A 12,538-nucleotide genomic window follows, 5' to 3' on the forward strand; every position below is an offset into this window, starting at 1 on the left:
CTTTCTGTCTCTCTCTCTGTATGTGTCTGTCTGTCTGTCAGTCTCTCTCTCTCCGTCTTTCCCATCTTTCTGTCTCTCTATTTTTCTGTCTTTCTCTCTGTCTCTGGCTCACGGTGTGTCTGTCATTCTGAAGACGGCATGCCATACACAGTGCCATAACCGCTTATTGTGTGAAATCAGCCTTACAATGAGCTATTTTGCCTGTGGCTGCTAAATCAGGCCTGATTTTGTAGCCACAGCCAAAACCGCTCATGGTAAGGCTGATTTCACACAATAAGCGGTTTCTACATCGTTCACCATGACATCGGGCTCACATTTACGTCCTTCACATGATACACGGCCAAACCGCATTCTGCAAGCTGTCAGTGAGTGGCAAGCTTGAACACAATTCACAATACTGACTGACCGTATTTGAACATGAACTAGCCCCCAGCCCCCAACCATCATGTCCAACCTTGCTGAACACTGGCTAAACAGTAACAGTAAACAGACAGCTAAGAGGTTCACAGGTCTGGTGAAGAAAATGATTTAAGTGTAGCTGCTTTATGACATCGCTCTTGAAAAACAGATAAGTAAAGCAGCAAACATGCACAACATAGATGCCATTGCTAACATCTGGCAACCCTGCACATCAAGCCAAGCAACCAGCCACTTCGAGGTCAGAAAACCCCACAAGCGATAGGCAAGCATCATTTTGGGAAGCATGCGGTGACAATTTATGGAGTCTAGGGTAAGTATGTAGTTTAGCTACTGTTTAAGTTCGTAAAAATTTGAACAATTTGATAAACTTTAGTGGAGTGTTGATTATGTTTTTGTTGTGATGTTAACATGTTATCCATAGACCTACATTTTTACTCACTTACGACATTTCATTATTATTTATTTATTTATTAGGATTTTAACGTCATGTTTTACACACTTTGGATACATTCACGACAGAAACGATAGTCACTCATTACACAAGATTCAGAAGTGGCACAGTCATGGACAATTTTGTATATCCAATTCACTTCACTTGCAGGTCTTTGGACTGTGGGAGGAAACCGGAGCTCCTGAAGGAAACCCACGCAGACACAGTTAGAACATGTAAACTCCACACAGAAAGGACCCTGATCGCTCCATCAAACCCAGGACCTTCTTGCTGTGAGGCGACAGTGCTACCCACCAAGCCATCGTGCTGCCCCATTTCATTATTAACTTTCATGGTTTACAACTGTTTTATCGTGGTCAGGATCACAATGGATCCGACTCAAACCTTTAACTTGCTGATTGATAGCCCAAAGTCCTAACCAGTGATCTACCACTGCCCTGGTGGGTACTTTATTATGGACTTTTATTAAGATACTGACATGATTTACCTCAGAAGAGTCCAGTACTGACTGGATTATTAGTGTGCAACACCAACACTTACGAAGCCCAACTTGCAGTTTTCCACCTTCATATGAAAGGAACAAGAGCGGTGAGAAATTTGCATAGCCAACATTAAATAGCAGACTCATTTACATGATTTGAATTATGCAATTGTTGCCTAAAATGATTTTTTTTTCTGAATATAACTAATATCGAACAGAAGTGTGTCTTTATATGGTAAGCAACAAGCAGAGTTTGGAGATTTAGCAACTTGGAAAGAGGGCCTTTAATAAGTGCACACACACACACACACACAAAAGCAGAACATTGAAGCTTTTCTGGTCCTTCATCCCACCAGACTCATCTCTCGCTCCATCGTTCCTCCTTCCTCCACTTTCTTCTTCTGACAGCTTCCAGAGTTTAAAAGATCACATCACTGCAGTTAACATGCTTTTTGCGATGAGCGAGCTCTTTACAGCTTGCCAGATTGCTTTGGTAACCATTCCTTTCATTCTTTCCAAGAGCATGGCAACAAGACCCAGCGGATTTATGGGATACATTTCCACCAGTGCAGGAGTTAGGTTGGGCAAAAAGAACAATAATACAGAGGCTCTCAGTGAGCCTTTTCACAAGGGTTGCACACAAAACACAATGCATGATCATTTAAATGAGAAACATTCCTCTAAGTCGTACGGATCTGTAAACGTGTCGAGTCTGGCGGTTTTAAGATTTGGTGGTGGGGTTTAAAATTGAAGTTTTCTTTTAAGAAAACAAGAGAAACAAAAAAGAAAATAGTACTTAAATCTCTGACTAAAAAACTGATCTGTTTCCTCAGCAGTGCTACTCAACTAAATCAAAACATCTGGGGTTCATTCTAGAATTATTTTAACTGATAACCAACAAGCTTATCAAATGAAAATATAAGAATACCTGCCTGAATAACTACAATCAGCTTATTTGCTCCAGCAAACCTGTGATCAAGGTCAAGGTGTAAATTCTGCTGCCACACACTTAGTAAAATCTTAGGCGACCAAAGCATGCATGCAGAAATATCTTCCTTGTGCAGATGTGACACATTTAGACCAAACAGGAAGGTCCCACAATGCAGACACGGTACATGTTGCACTGTACAAACACAAACTACATCATCTTTCAAACACAAACTCTTTTACTGAGATTTCTCCAAATTTAATGAATCATTTTACAACATTATTTATATATTTATTAGGATTTTAATGTCATGTTTTACACTGGTTACATTCATGACAGAAACATCTCATTACACAAGATTTATCAGTTCACAAGTTTAATGTCAGACACAGTCATGGACAATTTTGTATCTCCAATTTTCTACCTGCATGTCTTGGACTGTGGGAGGAAACCGAAGCTCCCGGAGGAAACCCACGCAGACGCGGGCAGAACATGCAAACTCCACACAGAAAAGACCTGAATAACCCAGTTTTTTGAACTGATTTAAAGTGGTGAGCCATGTCTCATCATTGCCCGCAAAGTTCCACATTTTACAACCAGTTAAGACACCCTCACCTGTTAGAAATTCACCTGCTTATTAGAGAATGATAAAGAATGGTGTAATTTATATATTTTATCCCAAAGTCCCAACTTTTTTTGGAGTGTGTTGCAGGAAACAAATTCTAAAATTGTGTTAAATATTTCCAAAACACAGTGAAGTTGGCTAGCCAAGCCATTAGAAATGTATTCTTCTGAATTTTGGTCAGTTGAATGAATGTTCTCAGATTCTTGTTTGATTGCATTTTACTGAATGTCCTGACTTTTCTAGAAATGGGGTTTGTAGATACACCCACTTAAAGATTAGGTGTTGTGTGATTCACACAAGTGGTTTCTGAACTGAAAGTAAAGAGAGTGTTATTATTCCAGTCCTCAACAAGCAAAAAGAAAGAAGTGAATAAAGCTTCCAGCAGATACCAGACATTTGCATTTAAACACATAAATACTGAGAGTAACGGTGTAAAAACAGTTTCAACTACTGAATAACTATAACTACAGAATACAGCATAACACAAAAATAAAACAAAAGTTGGGACATTGAGGGGAAAAAAAAGAATCTGTGATGTATTTATAATGTTTTGTCTGACCAACTTTAATGATTTGTATATTTTACACAATGTTTGAATTTGGGGCCCGCAATACACTCCAAAAAATTGAGACAGCGTGAAATAAGAGTTAAAATAACTATGGTAAACATGCAAGCTATTCTTAGCCTGATTCTCTGTGCATGTTTCATGATGGGCACCGCTGAACATGAAAAGCTCCTTTCCGCTTCCTCAGTTTACCATGCTAAAAGGCTTACATTTCGTTTGCAGGTCGAAACAGGTCAAGCCATCAGGGTTGAATTGGTAAAAGTGTAATGGTGGCATTTATACTAGGGGTTAAAGGTCATATAGCAAGTCAAGACCACTTTCCTCACTCTCAGACTGAGATATTGTCCAGGTTACAGGAATGACCATGAAGCTAACATACAAGAATACACACACACACATCACAAGCTTTGTTTGAGATACTGGAGTGAGCTGCCTGTTTAGCACAAAGCTAACTGTACCCTCTGCTTGACAGACACTTCCACATAGTTAGCTGCTCAGGTTAGCTAATATATAGCATTGTGCTTTCCTATGTATAGTGTACAAGGAATGAAATCATTAGCTAGCTCAGTGACTAGGAAAATGCTTTAAAGTGCTTGTAGAGATGCATGTTTTGGTTGCCTGGAACCATAATTAATCACGTCACAAGACATTTCATTTCCTCAAATGTATGAACAGCTAGTTACCTAGTTCATCAGTCAAGTATTAGTAAGAAAACTACAGATATTATATCTACATGAATTTTCCATCCATGGTTTGGCAATTAACATACAGTTAATCTGTTCATACAAATGGGCGATTTTTACTGTTTATCCTGCTAACGCTTCTGGGTCAAACAAAAAATAGCAGCATAGTCAAAGACCACAATTAACCTAGAAAACCAACAATCGCTCGTGTGTGAACATACATAAATACATCCTACTATCACATTCTACTATCACTGGCCCAATCCAATCTTGTTTTAAAGAGCTGGATCATTATCAGACTCGATTCCAGACACATTCCAATTTGCCCAACTCACTCATTTTACCTTTTGAAAGTTCCAGATCAGACAAACACCACACAAATCATCCTTTGCAAAATAACATGCAGCACAACATGGTATGCATTCAAATCCAGAGCTATCCATGCTGTACCTAATGTACTATGGTATGTTTGCAATTGCATAAAAGAATGCCTAATGTTCGCTTTCGCTCCACCAAACACTAAGAGCAAAAAAGTTTTTTATTGAAATCACTTCAATAAAATGTATTGCAGCTGGGTTTTAGATACGTCACTTGTATTTTCTCACTTAGTGGCCAATCAATGATCTGCACTTTTTCTTGCTCCAACCATAGAACCTGCTTTAGTATGCTTGGTCCCAGGTGAAGTATGATAACCAAATTAAGCACTGAATGTGAGACCACAAATTTAAACCGTACAGCACCATAGGGTAGCATGCAGTAAAAAGGGGTATAATACAGCTCCCAAAATATCAAACATCAAAGCATGACATATTATAGGTATTATGTGTACCTCACATATTGTCATGTGTATTGTGCAATAATCTACTGAACAATGTTTACAGTTTCAAGCGCCTTAAATGTACTTAATTATAGTGTATGTGTACTCCTCGCACAAAATGTTATATCTTGTATGATAGCACCAACAGGTCTGCTTTCAATTTCGCTGTGGAGTGACAAAGTATTGTATTCTATTCTATTAGCAAAAAAGAAAGTGCTGTTATTGTGTTTTGAAATGGCACATCAGAACATTTTGATAAAACTGGGCAGTATAAACAATTTACTTTTTAAAGCACAGCCCTGCTGTTTAATCCATGTATCCCGCATTAATAATTGAAACAATGGCCTGTTTATTCAGCCGTAGCATAAAGAAAAATCTGGAACAACCATTTCAAACCATCAGGCATTACAACAAAGATGCATGAAAAATTTTTAGAAACAATGACCCAGTTTCACCAAGGGACAGAATAGCAATTTTGATGTACAGAGATCAGAAAGAAGCCTGCTATTCTCTGGATGAAAGCTTGCCGTAAAATCTCATTTTATTCCTTTACAGTTGGAAGAAACTCAGACCAGGACCAGATGGGTACAAACTCAGGAAAAATAATCAATTAAAACGGGTTGTGTGACACGGCAATGCATCCTGTCAAATTTTGTTCCCATATACCTCACTTAGCCCAACGTTTTCCTATTACTCATTAACCAACACACCCTTTTACCAGGTCTGCTAATTTGTGAATCTCCCAAAGGGCCTAATTTTAACTCCATGCCTAGGAGAAAAACACCCCACCCCCACCTGCATACACAAACACTGAATAATACCACACAGGGTCGGTGCACTTGGTGAGCAATAATTTCCCCTTTCTCACCAGTGCCTAGATAAGATTGTGCTGTCCAAATACATAGATCAGTTCAGGGACAAAAGCACTACAGGGTCAAGAGCTCCTGTATTGGCTATCTCGTCACATTCACTTGTGAAAGTGAGGCTAAAGTGGACATTGATAACAGACAGATTTTCAGATAACTGTGACTTTCTAATTGAATGCAATACCCTCTATGTCTATAATGGAAAACCATGGAGCATTTACTGTTCAGTCAAACCTGAAAGTGCATTTATTCATGAAAATGACTCGTCAGTTCAATTTTTATCATTACAACAGGCCTAAAATAATAATAATAATGCTTCTAAATATGCAAAACTTGCCAAAGTAAGTCTTAACCAGCAAATATAACTTATAGCCTGGTGGCACAACTGTTTTGCTGGCATTTTAATTTCAAACTATGTTTCACAACAAAAAAAAACCCAATAAATGTATGGTTTATAAAACCTACTGTAGTCGAATATTTGGCATATTGCACACCTCTAGCCTGTGGACATGATTATTACAGCAATCTGTGGTTTCAGACATACGTTTTGATCTGTTGATAATGCGGCATTCCTGTTTTATTGTATTGGCCACACCCAACAGACTCAGCACACCTGGTTCATTCTACAGAACACACAGGTTAGGCTTCAGCCAAACCACACACTACACAGTGTAGTGAATGGTATGCCAAAACAGAAATGTAGAGACTGTAGTGTGTTCTGATTTAATATACTGTGGAACTGATTTAAACGTTGATGGGTGTAGTCTGAAGCGGCCACTGTTGTGTGCTACTTTTCCACTACAGTGCCCAAGTGACGTGTTATGTACCTATTACCCACGCTGAGTCTGACCAAAGACCAAATGTTCTAGAGTACACCGTATGGGTGGAGTGAGCAACAGTGCAGACCACTGATTGGTCAAACTAGCTGGGTGAGACAATACAAACACTATATATAAAACTAAACTTCAACAGATTATATGAAAGCGGTATTATGACCAGATAAATACAAAATAGATACATGGACAGAACTACAGGAGATTAAACACTACAACAAACCCAAAACCATCCTGTTGTCGCTACTTTTACTGTTTACAATTATCGTGACGTATTTGTTCCCAATGTCTGGTGAAAAACGATGTCCTAGTCTCACCTTCAAAGATTACACATTAGGTACAGCATAGATAGTTCTGGATTGATGATTGATGCATACCGTACTGTAGGGAATGGAAAAGGGGGAACTGGACTCATGAGCAAGGTCCTAAACCTTCAGTTGTGTGGGTTGCATTCTGTCTCAGTTGTACATAGCTTTGACTAACCACATGCCAAATGCTTAGTAGGTAGTATGCAGCTGGAAACACAGGCAGTTTTAACCTAGCAGAGACTTTCAGTTATCACCAGCCGGCTTCAATTTAAACAGCCAATAAAATAGTGTTCTCCCCCTGTTTCCATTAGTCAATTGGGTCATAAAGTGTGTCCAATCTTTAAACTGACACACTGGGCAGACCAACAGCAGGGCAGTTACATCACCTCTCAGTCTCAGTGTCTGACCTTTGATTTTAGCAAAATTGTTTTAAAGCATTTTCCCTATAAAGGGGACAAATTAGGCATTTGTACTGGGCTATTTGGTCTGCTTTTTAGCTGACATGTAGGGAACAGTGTTATCTTGAAAAATAAAGTCAGTGCTAGCCTTTGTTTAATACACTGCCTGGCCAAAAAAAAAAAGGTCACACACTCTAATATTTCATTGGACCGCCTTTAGCTTTGATTACGGCACGCATTCGCTGTGGCATCGTTTCCACAAGCTTCTGCAATGTCACAACATTTATTTCTGTCCAGAGTTGCATTAATTTTTCCCCAAGATCTTGTATTGATGATGGGAGATTTGGACCACTGCGCAAAATCTTCTCCAGCACACCCCAAAGATTCTCAATGGGGTTCAGGTCTGGACTCTGTGGTGGCCAATCCATGTGTGAAAATGATGTCTCAAGCTCCCTGAACCACTCTTTCACAATCTGGACTCAACAGACCACATGATGACCACAATCTTTATGCTCCCTAGCAAATTGAAGCCGTTTTTGCCGGTTAGCCTCACTGACAAGTGGTTTTCTTAAGGCTACACAGCTGTTTAGTCCAAATCCCTTGAGTTCCCTTCGCATTGTGTGTGTGGAAATGCTCTTACTTTCACTATTAAACATATCCCTGAGTTCTACTGTTGTTTTTCTACGATTTGATTTCACCAAACGTTCAAGTGATCGCCGATCACGATCATTCAAGATTTTTTTTTGACCACATTCCTTCCTCGAAGATGTTGTTTCCCCACTGTCCTTCCACTTTTTAATAATGCGTTGGGCAGTTCTTAACTCGATTTTAGTAGTTTCAGCGATCTCCTTAGATGTTTTCTTTGCTTGATGCATGCCAATAATGAAACAGATTAACATCTTTTCCAAGAGAACAGGATGTGTCTTTCGACATGGTTGTTTAACAAATGAGAAGCTACTCACTGCATCAGTTAGGATTAAATAACTTGTTGCCAGCTAAAACAATCACCCAAGCAGTAATTATCCAATGGGAGGCTCTTACATATTTGCTTAGTTAAATCCAGGTGGTGACCTGTTTTTTGGCCAGGCAGTGTATAAAACTTGGATGATATAGCTGACAGGCTAACAGAACCATGGTATTCCGTACATTGTTTAACATTAGCCCAATTAGCTTGACCAATAGTCTAAATTTGTAAGGCAATGTCTAACAGACATTTAAAGTCCTTATTTGTTTAATCTCGACTCTTCTAAATTAAAAAACAAAGCCAATATCAGCTGGCCGACACACTGCATGATGTAACAGAAATCCATACAGTGATCTCAACACTAGACTGAGTACCGTCCTCTGCTAAGACCTGCTAAGGTAAGCTAGGATACCTGGTCAGGTCTTTGCCAGGTAAAACCATGGTTTAGTTAAAGGGTGTTTCTAAAGGGTTAATGCTGATCTTTGTTTAAAAAGAAAACACTTGTAGTGCAGAACCCTGAGCAGTTTGGAACGCGTTCAAACAAGTACCGTGGTGCAACTGGTATGAACTACAGTCACGGTATTCCGTTCATTTGTTTCCCCACCCAAAATAAAAGTTTTAAACACCTGGATAAACAGTCTAAATCTGTAAGGAAGTGTTGAACACGCATTTAAAGTCCGAATTTAGGTCATTTCGACCACATAAAATACAAATAAAGCCCAATATGGACAGCTTGCTGTACTGCAAAGTGTTAACAGCAATCCATACAGTGCACTGAACGGAAGACCGACGACCTCCATTACAGTAGGTGAACTAGAATACCTGTGATAATCTTCAGTAGGTAAAAGTAGGTTTCCTTAAAGAGTTTGGGAAGGATAAAAGCTTACATTTGTTTAAACAAATTGAAAACACTTGTAAGGTAAAACCGTGCGCAGTTTGGAAGGCGTCCAAACAAGTAACACCAATATAAAGTGGATTTTTTTTTAGACATGCAATACAAAAAACACTCACCTTGAATGACGAGAGGTGCAAATCATTCCATTCGTACTTTCCTTTTCTTTACTGCTTTAGATAAAACCGTTTAAACAAACATGTAAAGCCTGGGAGAGTTTGTTATCCACTTTGTAAGCTTCGAAATCCGCGCAAACACTGCCAGGTTTCCACAAATCCCACCGTCCTTACGTCTGCACTTAGTCCCGGTGCAAAGTTTCACTCACTTTTTAAACTTCCGTATTAAAATTTACTTGATATAGCATTTTTCGGTCAGCAGGCAATGAATGGCTTTGGTACGAGCGTTTTTCGGAGCGTTTCCACACTCAGTACGCTTCTCACATGGAACCGGTGAAAGAGCGGCGCTACTAGAATGAGTTTCATACAGGACCAGTTCATCTCAGCAGCTCTGCCCCCAGCGTCCAGATCTCTTAAAACGGGCCCGGCTTTTGTTCCCACTAAAGAGCTGTAAACTGGTGGGCCCCACTTCAAAGCCCCATTAAAAACTATGCATTTCTTAAAGAGGAAACATTTCCTCTCGTAGAAGCGTGGCTGTTTAATTTACATTTACATTTTCTGCATTTAGCGGACGCTCTTATCCAGAGCGACTTACAGAAGTGCTTCCACAGTAAACAATTCATTACTCTAGTTTAAGTAGAAAACAGTCCAAGAAGACAAATCTGCTAAAATTTTTTTTTTTTTTTTTTTTTAAAGAAATGGAAAAGTGTGTTAGTAAGTAAGTACAAGTCAGCTTAAGTTTTTAGTAAAGAGGTGGGTTTTTAATCGTTTTTTATAGATTGCAAGAGACTCAGATGTTCGGACAGACAGAGGAAGTTTATTCCACCACTTGGGTGCCAGTACAGAGAAGAGCCTTGATGCTTGTCTTCCTTTAGTCCTGGATGGAGGATCAAGTCGAGCGAGACTAGTGGCTCGGAGGTTGCGTGGTACAGAGCGGGGTTTTATTAGACCACGAAGGTAGCTTGGGGCTGGTCCATTTTTGGCTTTGTAGGCGACCATCAGTGTTTTAAACTGTTTTAAGTTTTTTTTTGTTTGTTTAATATGACGTGCAATTAGTGTGTTCTTCATTTTCAACTAAAAACTAAATATGTGTTTATGTGTGTTACCCCTACAAAATAAGTTTGTTTAATAACAGAATGTGATGTTTGTGGTTTATTGTGCTGATACTTTATCCTGATCAATATTGTGTATATACAGTATAATGTTTCCTTTTCCTTTGTTATTTTTCTAAAATGCTATAAAAAAAAAGAAAAAAAAAAGAAAAACGAAATAATAATAATTATTACACACTCTTAATTTTAAATGCATAATTTTATGTATAAGTAAATAATTACATTTGATTGTAGCCTAGTATATAATAATTACATTTGATTGCAGTTGTAGCCTAGTGGTTAAAGTACTGGACAATGTATCGAATCTCAGCTCTGCCTGCCGGCTAAGGCTGAGTGGCCACATGAACAATGATTGGCCTGTTGTTCAGTTGGGTGGGACTAAGCCGGATGGGGTCTCTCTCCCATGACTGGTGCAATTACGACCTCTACTGGCTGATTGATGGCACCTGCACAGAGATGAGGAAAGAGTGCTCTTAGGGTGTGTCTCTCGCACACAACGCTGAGCTGCACTGCACTCGTCAAAGTGTAGGTGATAAGATGCAAATGGCATGCTGCTCACGTGTCGGAGGGGGCGTGGGTTAGCTTCGTTCTCCTCAATCAGAGCAGGGATCATCATTGGTGGAGAGGAAGCATGACGCAATCGGGCAATTGGACACGCTAAAAAAATGGAGAAAAAGGGGAGAAAATGCGTAAACAAAAAATATAAAAAATAAAAATAAATAAATAAAAAAGAAGTTCTGGACTAGTAATCAGAAGATTGCCGGTTTAAACCCCAGCTCTGCCACTGTTGGGCCCTTGAGCAAGGCCATTAACCCTCAATTGCTTACATTGTATACTGTCACGACTTAAAAGCGTTTGCTAAATGCTGAAAATGTAAATGTACTCATTCATATTCACTACTTAATCCTGGCCAGGATTGTGGTGGGTCTGGCAACAACCCCCCAAATTAGGTTGCTAATCCAAGTGGCAGCTTTACTTTAAGCGATTTTAATGTTAAGCTGAAGCAAAACTATGACTTTAAATGATAGAATCAACTGGCTATTGCATAATAAAACATTTCTGGTGCAGTGACAGGACCAAAAGCCCTTCAATAAATATTGAATATAAAAACATTCTCATTATAAGTCATGGTAAGGTTGATATTTGTTTACCATGTCAGGTAGTATGAGCCCAGCATGTAAAAAACTAAAACTTAGCCATATACATAAAATATAATAAATTCATCTTTACAACTCTTTATTTTATCATAATCGGATCAGAATCAGATTTATTGGCCAAGTATGTGTATGTATGTACAGTGTATCACAAAAGTGAGTACACCCCTCACATTTCTGCAGATATTTAAGTATGTCTTTTCATGGGACAACACTGACAAAATGACACTTTGACACAATGAAAAGTAGTCTGTGTGCAGCTTATATAACAGTGTAAATTTATTCTTCCCTCAAAATAACTCAATATACAGCCATTAATGTCTAAACCATTGGCAACAAAAGTGAGTACACCCCTTAGTGAAAGTTCCTGAAGTGTCAATATTTTGTGTGGCCACCATTATTTCCCAGAACTGCCTTAACTCTCCTGGGCATGGAGTTTACCAGAGCTTCACAGGTTGCCACTGGAATGCTTTTCCACTCCTCCATGACGACATCACGGAGCTGGCGGATATTCGAGACTTTGCGCTCCTCCACCTTCCGCTTGAGGATGCCCCAAAGATGTTCTATTGGGTTTAGGTCTGGAGACATGCTTGGCCAGTCCATCACCTTTACCCTCAGCCTCTTCAATAAAGCAGTGGTCGTCTTAGAGGTGTGTTTGGGGTCATTATCATGCTGGAACACTGCCCTGCGACCCAGTTTCCGGAGGGATGGGATCATGCTCTGCTTCAGTATTTCACAGTACATATTGGAGTTCATGTGTCCCTCAATGAAATGTAACTCCCCAACACCTGCTGCACTCATGCAGCCCCAGACCATGGCATTCCCACCACCATGCTTGACTGTAGGCATGACACACTTATCTTTGTACTCCTCACCTGATTGCCACCACACATGCTTGAGACCATCTGAACCAAACAAATTAATC

General features: G+C 39.4%; 1 long non-coding RNA gene across 1 annotated transcript in view; it reads right to left on the minus strand.

Moving 5' to 3' along the window:
• Nucleotides 1-9,649, minus strand: part of LOC134316879 (uncharacterized) — a 72,687-nt gene extending 63,038 nt beyond the window's left edge. The window contains exon 1 of the long non-coding RNA XR_010013135.1: nucleotides 9,351-9,649. This is a non-coding gene — a long non-coding RNA (uncharacterized LOC134316879). The remainder of the gene's footprint in view (nucleotides 1-9,350) is intronic.
• Nucleotides 9,650-12,538: the final 2,889 nt, after the last annotated feature.

This window comes from Trichomycterus rosablanca, chromosome 6 (genome assembly GCF_030014385.1).
Source record: "Trichomycterus rosablanca isolate fTriRos1 chromosome 6, fTriRos1.hap1, whole genome shotgun sequence".
In the NCBI taxonomy this organism is placed as follows: Eukaryota; Metazoa; Chordata; class Actinopteri; order Siluriformes; family Trichomycteridae; genus Trichomycterus; species Trichomycterus rosablanca.